The sequence below is a fragment of the Chelonia mydas genome, chromosome 8, assembly GCF_015237465.2.
Source record: "Chelonia mydas isolate rCheMyd1 chromosome 8, rCheMyd1.pri.v2, whole genome shotgun sequence".
Lineage (NCBI taxonomy): Eukaryota > Metazoa > Chordata > Testudines > Cheloniidae > Chelonia > Chelonia mydas.
Genome location: NC_057854.1, coordinates 43,981,469 through 43,990,811, shown reverse-complemented (window position 1 = coordinate 43,990,811; position 9,343 = coordinate 43,981,469).

The following is a 9,343-nucleotide window of genomic DNA, read 5'->3' as shown; positions in this document are numbered from 1 at the left end:
CGCGCATCGCAGCCTGGCCCGGCCGCTCACCTGCGCCGCCGCCGCCGCCGGGGATGATCGGCGGAGCCGGCGCGGTTCGCGGCGCCGCGCGGGTCCCTCGCCGGCTGCCGTCCGCCCCCCCCGCCGCACGCGGCGCCGGCTCGGCCGGGGGCGGGGAACCGCGGGGCACGTGCGCGGGCGGGGGCAGGGGCACGGAGGGGCTCAGGTGGGCGGCAGGGGCTTGAATGGGGGTACGGTGGGGCTTGGGGGCAGGGCATAGGTGTTCACATGGGGGGCAGGGGTACAGAGGGGTTTGAGTGGGGGCGGGGGGAAGAGGCAGGGGCTCACATGGGGCAGGGGTGTAGAGGGGTTCAGGTGGGGCACACAGGTAGAGAGGGGCTCATATGGGCAGCAGGGATGTAGAAGGGCTCATGTGGGGACCGGGGCTTACAGTGGGGTCTGGGGTTGAGAGGCTCAGGTGGAAGTCCCAGGCAATGACAGAAGTAGAGGGGGACAGGCGGGCAGGGACTTGCATGGTAGTGGGGCCATGGCAGGGGTGAGGCAGAGTCCCCAGGGTGCAGGGGTTCACGCGACAGGGTGGGGCTTTGGCCAAGGGATAGCTCAGGGCACATGCACAGTGTTCAGGAAGGGGTCTGGGCCAGTGTGTATTGCATGGTTCCTGTGCCTCACACAGCGGGGTGGGGGAGCAGTTCATATGTGGTGTGTCAGGTGGGGAAAGGGGTGTGTCAGGGCACACGTGCAGTGCCTCACATTGAGGGTGGGGGTGGGTGGTTACGCCTCGGGTGTCTGTGACTGAATGCACCCCTGTATTCACACCCTACCTACTAATGTAACAATTTTTGTGCAAATTATGCCATGTGAGGTATCATTTGAAAACTAACAACTCACTGGACAATAATATCATGATGAAATGTGCAGTAACAGTAAAGCTGTGAACATTATCTGAAATCATGGCTAAATTGTGTTTACCAGAGAAGTCTGGGGAGGGCGTAAATTACTTTCTTAAAGACAAAGGTCAAGATGACACTGTTAGCCAGGTTTCAGAGTAGCAGCCATGTTAGTCTGTATTTGCAAAAAGAAAAGGAGTACTTGTGGCACCTTAGAGACGAACAAATTTATTTGAGCATAAGCTTTCGTGAGCTCCCACCACACCCTGGCCCAGGAATGGAGCAGTGAACGTGGGTCCTCCATGCCTCCCTAGAAAGGCTGCAGGGAGGCAGCCAATCAGAGCCTTGCAAGCGCAGATAAAAGGAGCTGCAGGGTCTGAGCAGGTCAGTCCCTAGCTGGGACCAGAGGGGTGAGAAAGACTGGAAGTTGGTGAAACTCCAGGTAAAGAGGCTGGCAGGGAAGACAAGAGACCCTGCTTAACAGGGATATGTCAGAACCCAAGGACTGTAACCTACGGCAAAGGCAGAAGATGATGGGACTAAGTGGGAAGGAGCCCAGGGAAACCATAGCATCTAATTGATGGAGTTAAAGGGATCACTGAATGCTGCCTGTAGGGTCCCGGCGGGGGGCGGGGGGGCAAACTAGTGGGTGGGCCATGGTCCCTCCACTGGCAACTGGGGAAGTGGCCTGAGCCCTGAAAAGGGGATAAGACTGTACTGAAAGTGCAAGAAAGGGGCTGGAGTTTAAACAGGCCCAGAGAGGACCAGCCATGTGTTTGGATTCTGTTACTCCAGAAGGGGACTGAACTGAAGAGATGACCTGGTTGGAGAGCTAGGACAGTGAGAACTGGTGAAGACGGAGTTTCCTGTGAGAAAGCCCTGGGAGCAGTGCTCTGTAACAGCGCAGGGATGGACTTGAAGTTAGCCCAAAGGGTCTGAGAACTGAGCCCAGAGACAGGGCTAAAGACACTAACAAGGGCACAGTGATAAGCCTTGGTGGTTCATCCATTGTTGATTGTGTGACTTGGCTAGAGGGCTGAGCTACCGAGGCCCTTGTTCAGCAAGGGCAACAACGTACAAGGGGTGCCAGTACCAAAAAAGAAGTTCAGGATCGCACCTAGCCAACAGGTGGTGCTCACAAGAGGTGAGTGCCCTGCCCCCCCCCCCGTGTCACTTACTCATTAGCCACACCACTGTTCTCATCCATTGATGTTCTTGTACCATATTCATCACTGTGTCTGAGCACCTTCCAGTAGTGCATAAAACAACTTACTAACATCTGTCGTGTGTGTTCTCTCATCCTCTCTCCAGGGAGAGAAGTTTGTGCAGGAGATCGTTCTGTTTTTGAAATGTTTATAATATGTATATATACACAAATGCACACTGCTATATATTCATGTTGGAGAAGGCAGATCAAAGAAACGTGCCTTGCAGAAGGTGGTGAGGTTTGTGAAGGTCCTTTATTCTTGGGGAAGTTAATTCCACAGACAGGCACCTGGCCCTGAGAAAGCTCTCTCTGCTGCACAGATGAGCTTTCCCCTTATTGTTGAGAAATCCATGGGGCCAGAGGAGTGGAGTTGTTGACCATGGTCTTCAGCCCGGAGGTTTAGATCTTTTTAGATCTCTTGCACCTTGAAGATATGAACCAAGCCCTTAGACTATCAAATCAAGTTCATGTGGGAACCAGAGCAGGGAGGGGAGAACGGGCTCTGATGTGCTTGTGGTAGGCTGAGTTGCAGAGGAGACACATGGCAGCATTCTGTACCAGTTGGAGTTTAAGTGGCGAATGCTTCATGCCCACATATGTCACATTGCTCTAGACCAGCTGAGAGGCATTGAAGTTGTGAATAACGGAGGCCAGGTCATTGTCCACCAGCATGGGGTGGATGGCCTCTCCCACCAGCATGGATTCACAGTTAGAGGTGGTCCTAGCATCCTGGGATGACCCTTAGATTTTTTTTTCCAGTGTTTACATTTTTTTTTCCATTTGAAATTGAACGGTCTAAGCCTTCTAGCTTCAAAGAAAACTTTCCAAGGCCTTAATGCTCGTGAGGAAGACATCATGGCCCTGGCAGGGAGAGGGGCATGGAGAAGGGAGAGGAAAATGTCATGAGAGGGCCAGAGCTGCAGCTGGAGTAAACTGGCAATCGGACAGATCCCCAGATGAGGTAAATCAGCAGAGCTCCATTGACTTGCATCATTTGGGAATTTTGGCCCACAGGATCTCACCAGTGATTTGCGAAGAGTGCTCTTTATTTATCTTTGGTCTGGGCTACAGAGCAGGTCTGAAAAGGGACTAGTTCCTTTAGAGGTTTTTCACAGTAACAAAGCAGAGGTTTTCCCAATCAGGCATTGAAGCTATACGTGCCTTTGATTTACCTTCACTGCCACTGTGGTGTTGGCCTTAACTTGCCCCTGGTGGGGCTGGTTTAGTCACAGAAAATCAAGTTCAGAAGCAAATCTTCTGGCCCCTCTTGAAACTTTTCAGCCCTTCCTCTGGGTGCTTTATAGACCTTCCCAGCTTTATCCAGGCGACCCCCTGAGAGCTATCACTAACTACTGAGTCCACAGGCTCCTTACAAACTGTAGCTCTGTTGGTCATGATGACTCCTGGGCTCTGTCCATCATCTGGACTAAAAACCAGGCACAAGCAAGGCTGTGCCCAGTTCCCCTAAGGGCCAGCCTTTGAACAACTGGTGTTTTGGCCTGTGGATGTGCCCTTGGACCAGTGCACCATTGCAGTCAGAAATTCAGGCATGGTCTCCCATGTTTTCCCTGCTAGATTCTATGGCCAAACTGCAGTTAGTAAGACTGTAACATCACAAATATCCAGCAAGAGAACTTGGTTCATTGACTGGAGGAGTGACTCTTATGAATGGGAGGAAAGCAGTGGGGATGAAGGAAACAAACTAGGAAGAGAAGTTGAAGAGAACAGCTAGGGAAGGAGAGAAAATGCCAGAAAGAAATGGAAATTGATGAAGAAAAGCTGCACAGTTTTTGAGATGAACATATTTAATGTATTCAGCTATATTGTATTAAAGTGGTTCTATAAAGCAACTCATAACTTGGTAATATGCAAGCTCTTTAGGTCATATTTCTGCTATGTGCAGTTGCTAGCACCAAACAGGGCCCCGATCCATGACTGAAGTCCTTGGGTGCTTCCACAATGCAAACTAATAACTAGTGTAAATGCACAAGCAAATGAGCTGTTGCCTTTAGGCTCCTGGCGACCAGGGGTCAAATGGGAGTGACTTGTGATGGCTTAGCAACCTGGTGCCTTCTTCTGCCATCTTGTGCTCTGGAACAACACAAACTCTTCTTTAAAAAGTAAGGATCTCTCCCCGCTTATGGCCATGATGAAAACCATGTGTGATTTCCAAAGCAGCCTTGTGATTAGCAATGGAATCTTAGTACTTGGCAAATCCCTTCCTCAAAACTAGTCTTATTGGGATCCAGGAAGTGGGCGGGCAAAGCTGCTCGCCCACTGCTAAAGGATCCCCCCCAGCCTAAGAGGGGGGTCCACAGGACCTGGAAAACCAAATAATTACGGGGGACAACTAATGAACAACAGGGACAGGAGTGCGGTCAAAGGGTCAAACGAAGGGAACCGGACAGGAACACCGAGCAGAGAACCCCAGACAGCGCCTACTGCTCCTCAAAGGTGTCAAGGGAGTCAGTGGATGCCGCCCAGAGGAACTCTGCCTGGAGGCATGAACGGACGGAGGATCAGAAATAGGCCCTGCAGTCACAGGAGACTCCATCGGCCAACCTCCTCACCCTGGTTTTATAGATGGCCACTTTAGCCAGGGCCAGGAGTCCTCAAAGCTAGTGCTAGGGAGTGAAAACTTTCCTTCACTGCCTGTCTCTGTGACCATGCCCGCCTGTCATGAGAGGTGTCTGACAAAGGCAAAAGCTCCTCACCATAGTGTCAGAGCGGCTCTGGTGTTAGACTGGCTCAGCATGCTCCCTAGTGGACTCCATGGAGTCCCTGGCTCTGCTCCCTGCCCAGGTTATGGGATGTTCTGCTTGTGGGGAGGGGGATGGTGGGGGTTGTAAATATCATTCTGGTCACGGTGGGAAGGTTTTCTCAAACAAGGAGGTCATGCAGCATGAGCTGAAGGGCGTCAGGCTCTTTGGAAGCATGTTCCACACTAGATAGCCTCACTTTATCACTTAGATGAGGAAGGGCTTCATCCCCTGCCAAAGAAGTCAAGCAGAGGCTCCACCCTGCCTCATCCTGAAGAACCAGGTGTGTTGATTGTATGCCTGAATTTATGGTTATTTGCTAAGCATTTCATTAAATAAGTTGCATCAACTGTCACACATGGAGCAGCACAAAACTTGGCAGCTGTGAGGAGGGAAGCTTGAGGCCTGGGCATGCCTGGCATCAGCGAAGCAGGAAGCTGGCCCCTTATGTTCCTGCTGTTCTGCACTTTGTCCCAGGTTTCGTGACCTTCACTGGCCCAGAAGAGCCTCTGGCACCTCACTGGCAGCTTGGAGATGACTTCTGATGGAGAAATCTCAGAATGTAAAATGAAGCTATTCTGCTGTAGGCCTGTAGTGGCTGTACCGTCTCTGTACCTATTGGAGAGGCACTGTCATCCCTGTAGGCCCTCTGTCCTCTGTCACTCCTTTTTGTGAGCACTCACTCCCATTGTTCTGCATTGAGCTCTAAGTAGACCAAGGTTTGCGAGCATATTAGCTCCTAACAAAAGCATTTCTCCTCTGCTTGAAGTGTTTCCCTCTTAAGATCTGAGCAGATAGAATAAGAGAGAGTGGGAAAATGACAAAGTGCATGGCACTAAATTTGTATGTCCGGCACATCTTCCTGGTTTGCAAAACTGACGAGAGACTTGAGATGATCCCTTTCCTACTGCAAGTATTCCAAAGTGCTTTGCTATTTCCCCTTCCCACAATTCGGATGCACCTCAACTCTGACCTGCAGCAACATCTGCTACTCCAGTCCTGAACCAAAAAGCCCACTTTATAACTTCAAAGCAGTCACATTAGCGAATTGGTTCTCTTAGCCTCCACGAGGCAGATAATTACTGTCCCTGGTTTAGAGATGGCAAATTTGAGGTGGTTTGGAGTGAGTTTGCCAGAGGTCACATGAGTCCATTGCAGAGCTTGGTTTGGAACATGGCTCCGGGGCCTAGATTGTTACAGGCATTTAGGTGCCTAACTCCCATTGACTTCGGTAGGAGTCAGGCACCTAAACACCTTTTGAGATCTGGTCCGGGATACTAGTCTGCAGGAATGAAACTATGATGAAACCTTGTCTAAAGGGCCTGGTTCAGGCTAAAAATCTTAATGTCCAAATGTTCTTACCCGGGTTACTAGTAACATCAGTACTGATGTTTGAGATGCTCAAAGCGGAAATAAATCTTGATCTTAGGTGCTTCTCCTTGTGCTGTTTGGTTTTGCTTTTCTACATTTTTCTTTGCTTGTACAGTCTATTTTAGTCTGTCACTTTCACTTCCTGATCCATTAACAATGATAAAAGGAGTGGCTGACACCAGAGAGAGCAGCTTTTGTTTTTAAGAAAAAGGAGGTGGGAGAGGAAACTGTTTCCACTGGAATTGTAGGGTTTTTTTTGTTTTTGTTTTTTTTTTTAAAGGAAACATATCTCTTGGTCTCGCTTTGTGTAAAAAAAAAAAAAAAAAAAAAAAAAAAAAAAAAAATTGCACTTATTACGTTTTGGCCTAAATTCAACCCAACCATGTTTTTAATTTGATCCAAGAGCTCTAAGTTACACCCCACACACTCCAGGACACACCTTTCTGTGTGTGCTGTTAGCTAGACTCATTTCTCATGTCTTCCCAGAGGCATGTTTTTGACCAGACCATTTGTTTTCTTCTCTTAATCTCCCCCCCCCCCCCCCCCCCCCCCCCCCCCGCCACCCAAAACCAGTCTCTACATCCCCTTAATCAATGCTGTGCTTGTGGCGAGGTGCGAGACTAGTGGCACCTTAGAGACTAACCACTGTTCCTCAGACATTCCTGTTAACTGCTGGAAATGGCCCACCTTGCTTATCACTACAAAAGGTTTTCTTCCTCCCCCCGCCCCCCCCGCTCTCCTGCTGGTAATAGCTCATCTTAAGTGATCACTCTCCTTACAGTGTGTAGATAACACCCATTTTTTCACGTTGTGTGTGTATATAAAAATCTCCTCACTGTATTTTCCACTGAATGCATCCGATGAAGTGAGCTGTAGCTCACGAAAGCTTATGCTCAAATAAATTGGCTAGTCTCTAAGGTGCCACAAGTCCTCCTTTTCTTTTTGCGAATGCAGACTAACACGGCTGCTACTCTGAAACCTGCAGGGAGAGAGCACCAAGGTTGTAGAGAAAGCTTAGGCTGCTTACGTCTTGTTGTTCACAATACAAGGGAAAAGGAAAGGCTCTCCGAACTGCCCCCAAATACACCTTTCTGATACCGAGGAGCCCAGAGTGGAATACGGTGTCTTCCCTAGAGCCCCGCTCCCAATCGTTTTCTTTCCACAGAAATACTCAGTCTTTTAAGTTGCTCAGATCTACTGCAGAAAATTGGTGCCTGCATCCAGAATCTGTATGACCCAGACAAATAGCCGATGAGGCGCTTGCCTTCATGGAACATCCAACGAGAGGAGCCTACGTATTGCTCACCAGGTCTCCTTTCTGTGTGGTGAACGTTACCCTTCCTTCCCTCTGTTAGACAAGCCAGAGCTAGGCTTTCAGCCTCATTTTGACTTTGCATCTTGCTCTCTCACTCTCTGAGCCACAGAACCTTTTCTTTCTGCTTGATGTGACAGGCCAATATACGCCATGAAGCTATCCTATGTACTGGTGTCGGTGCTGATGCTGCTGAAAAAGCCAAATGGCAGCTTATTACATGAATTCCTCATAATTTAAATGCTTATGGTGGAGATTTGCAAGTGATTAATATTTGACAACTACTATGTCTTTGATCTTGCCTTAGGATCCTTGTACAGTGTGGTATTTTTTTTGTTGTGTTTTTGCATTGCAAGCTCTTTTGAGCTGGGAACACACTTTTCCAGTAGAAGGAGCTTCTTAATCAATTAGTTGTGAATAATCCTTTCTCCCCCTGAATTTTGGTTGCCGTTCACACAGCTCTCCATAACCCGCCCTTTGTCTGGGAAGCGTCCTAGAGCTGTGGAGTTGCCCAATGATGCTCAAGGCTGGAGTAAGCCAGTTCAGGCACCCAGGCATGCTCTGGGAAGGGGAATGTGGGGCTGCTCATGTACTCCATCTGCTGGGCTGCAGGGGTCCTGCCTATACTCCTCTTTGGGCAGACCAGGCCTCTTGCTCCCCAGATCACCACTGCCCTTCTGAGGGCAGGCAGCTGTCTGTTTTGGAGGAGGAAGGACCCAGCACCAGCCCAGCTGAGCAGTGAAGAATGAGGGGGGATTTGATAGCTGCTTTCAACTACCTGAAAGGGGGTTCCAAAGAGGATGGATCTAGACTGTTCTCCGTGGTAGCAGATGACAGAACGAGGAGTAATGGTCTCAGGTTGCGTGGGGGAGGTTTAGGTTGGATATTAGGAAAAACTTTTTCACTAGGAGGGTGGTGAAACACTGGAATGCGTTACTTAGGGAGGTGGTGGAATCTCCTTTCTTAGACATTTTTAAGGTCAGGCTTGACAAAGCCCTGGCTGGGATGATTTAGTTGGGGATTGGTCCTGCTTTGAGCAGGGGGTTGGACTAGATGACCTCCAGAGGTCCCTTCCAACCCTGATATTCTATGAACCCAGGCCCGCAAGGTTCATGGGAGTAGCCACACTCCAACCCTCCACCTGGCAGCCTGCTGACAATGGCTTTCCTGGGACCCATGAAACCCCGCCCCAGTGTTGATGCTCCAATCCAAGATCTGATTGACAGAATCCCTGATTGGCCTGCTGGCCTTACTTAAGCTAGCAGCAGTAACAGGAAGCTGTCTGAACAACTCGGATCCACCCTGCTCTAGAGTGTGTCTGCTGTGTGCTTTCTGCTCCTTGATCCCCTGGCATCCTGACCCAGTGTGACTCCTGGTTTCCTTTGTCTCCAGCTTCTGACCTCCCAGCATCCTGGCTAGCTGACTCGTATCTCATGACTGGGTTTGGCTGCCTGTGACCCAGCCATGATACAGAGTACTTTGCATGAGGGCCCCATTGACATCGCCCTAGCAGAGCCGTGATAGGCTAGTAGCAGTGAGGAGAGCCCCCACATACAGCATCCTGTGCAAGGGTGGTGGTGGTTGGGGCACTCTAGAGCAGCAGGTTTCAGGGTTGAGGTGCATAAGGCAGTTCACACCACCCACAGCTAGTGTTTCAGGCTCATACAGACGCTGCTGCATTGTTTATGGTTGATTCATGGTTTCAAGCTTTTTTTTCTGCAGCCCTGAGGGTTGGAACCATGGACATTAAAGTAGAAATTCTGATCTATCAAGAGCTGGGACCCTAGATGGTTTTTATTTTGTAACT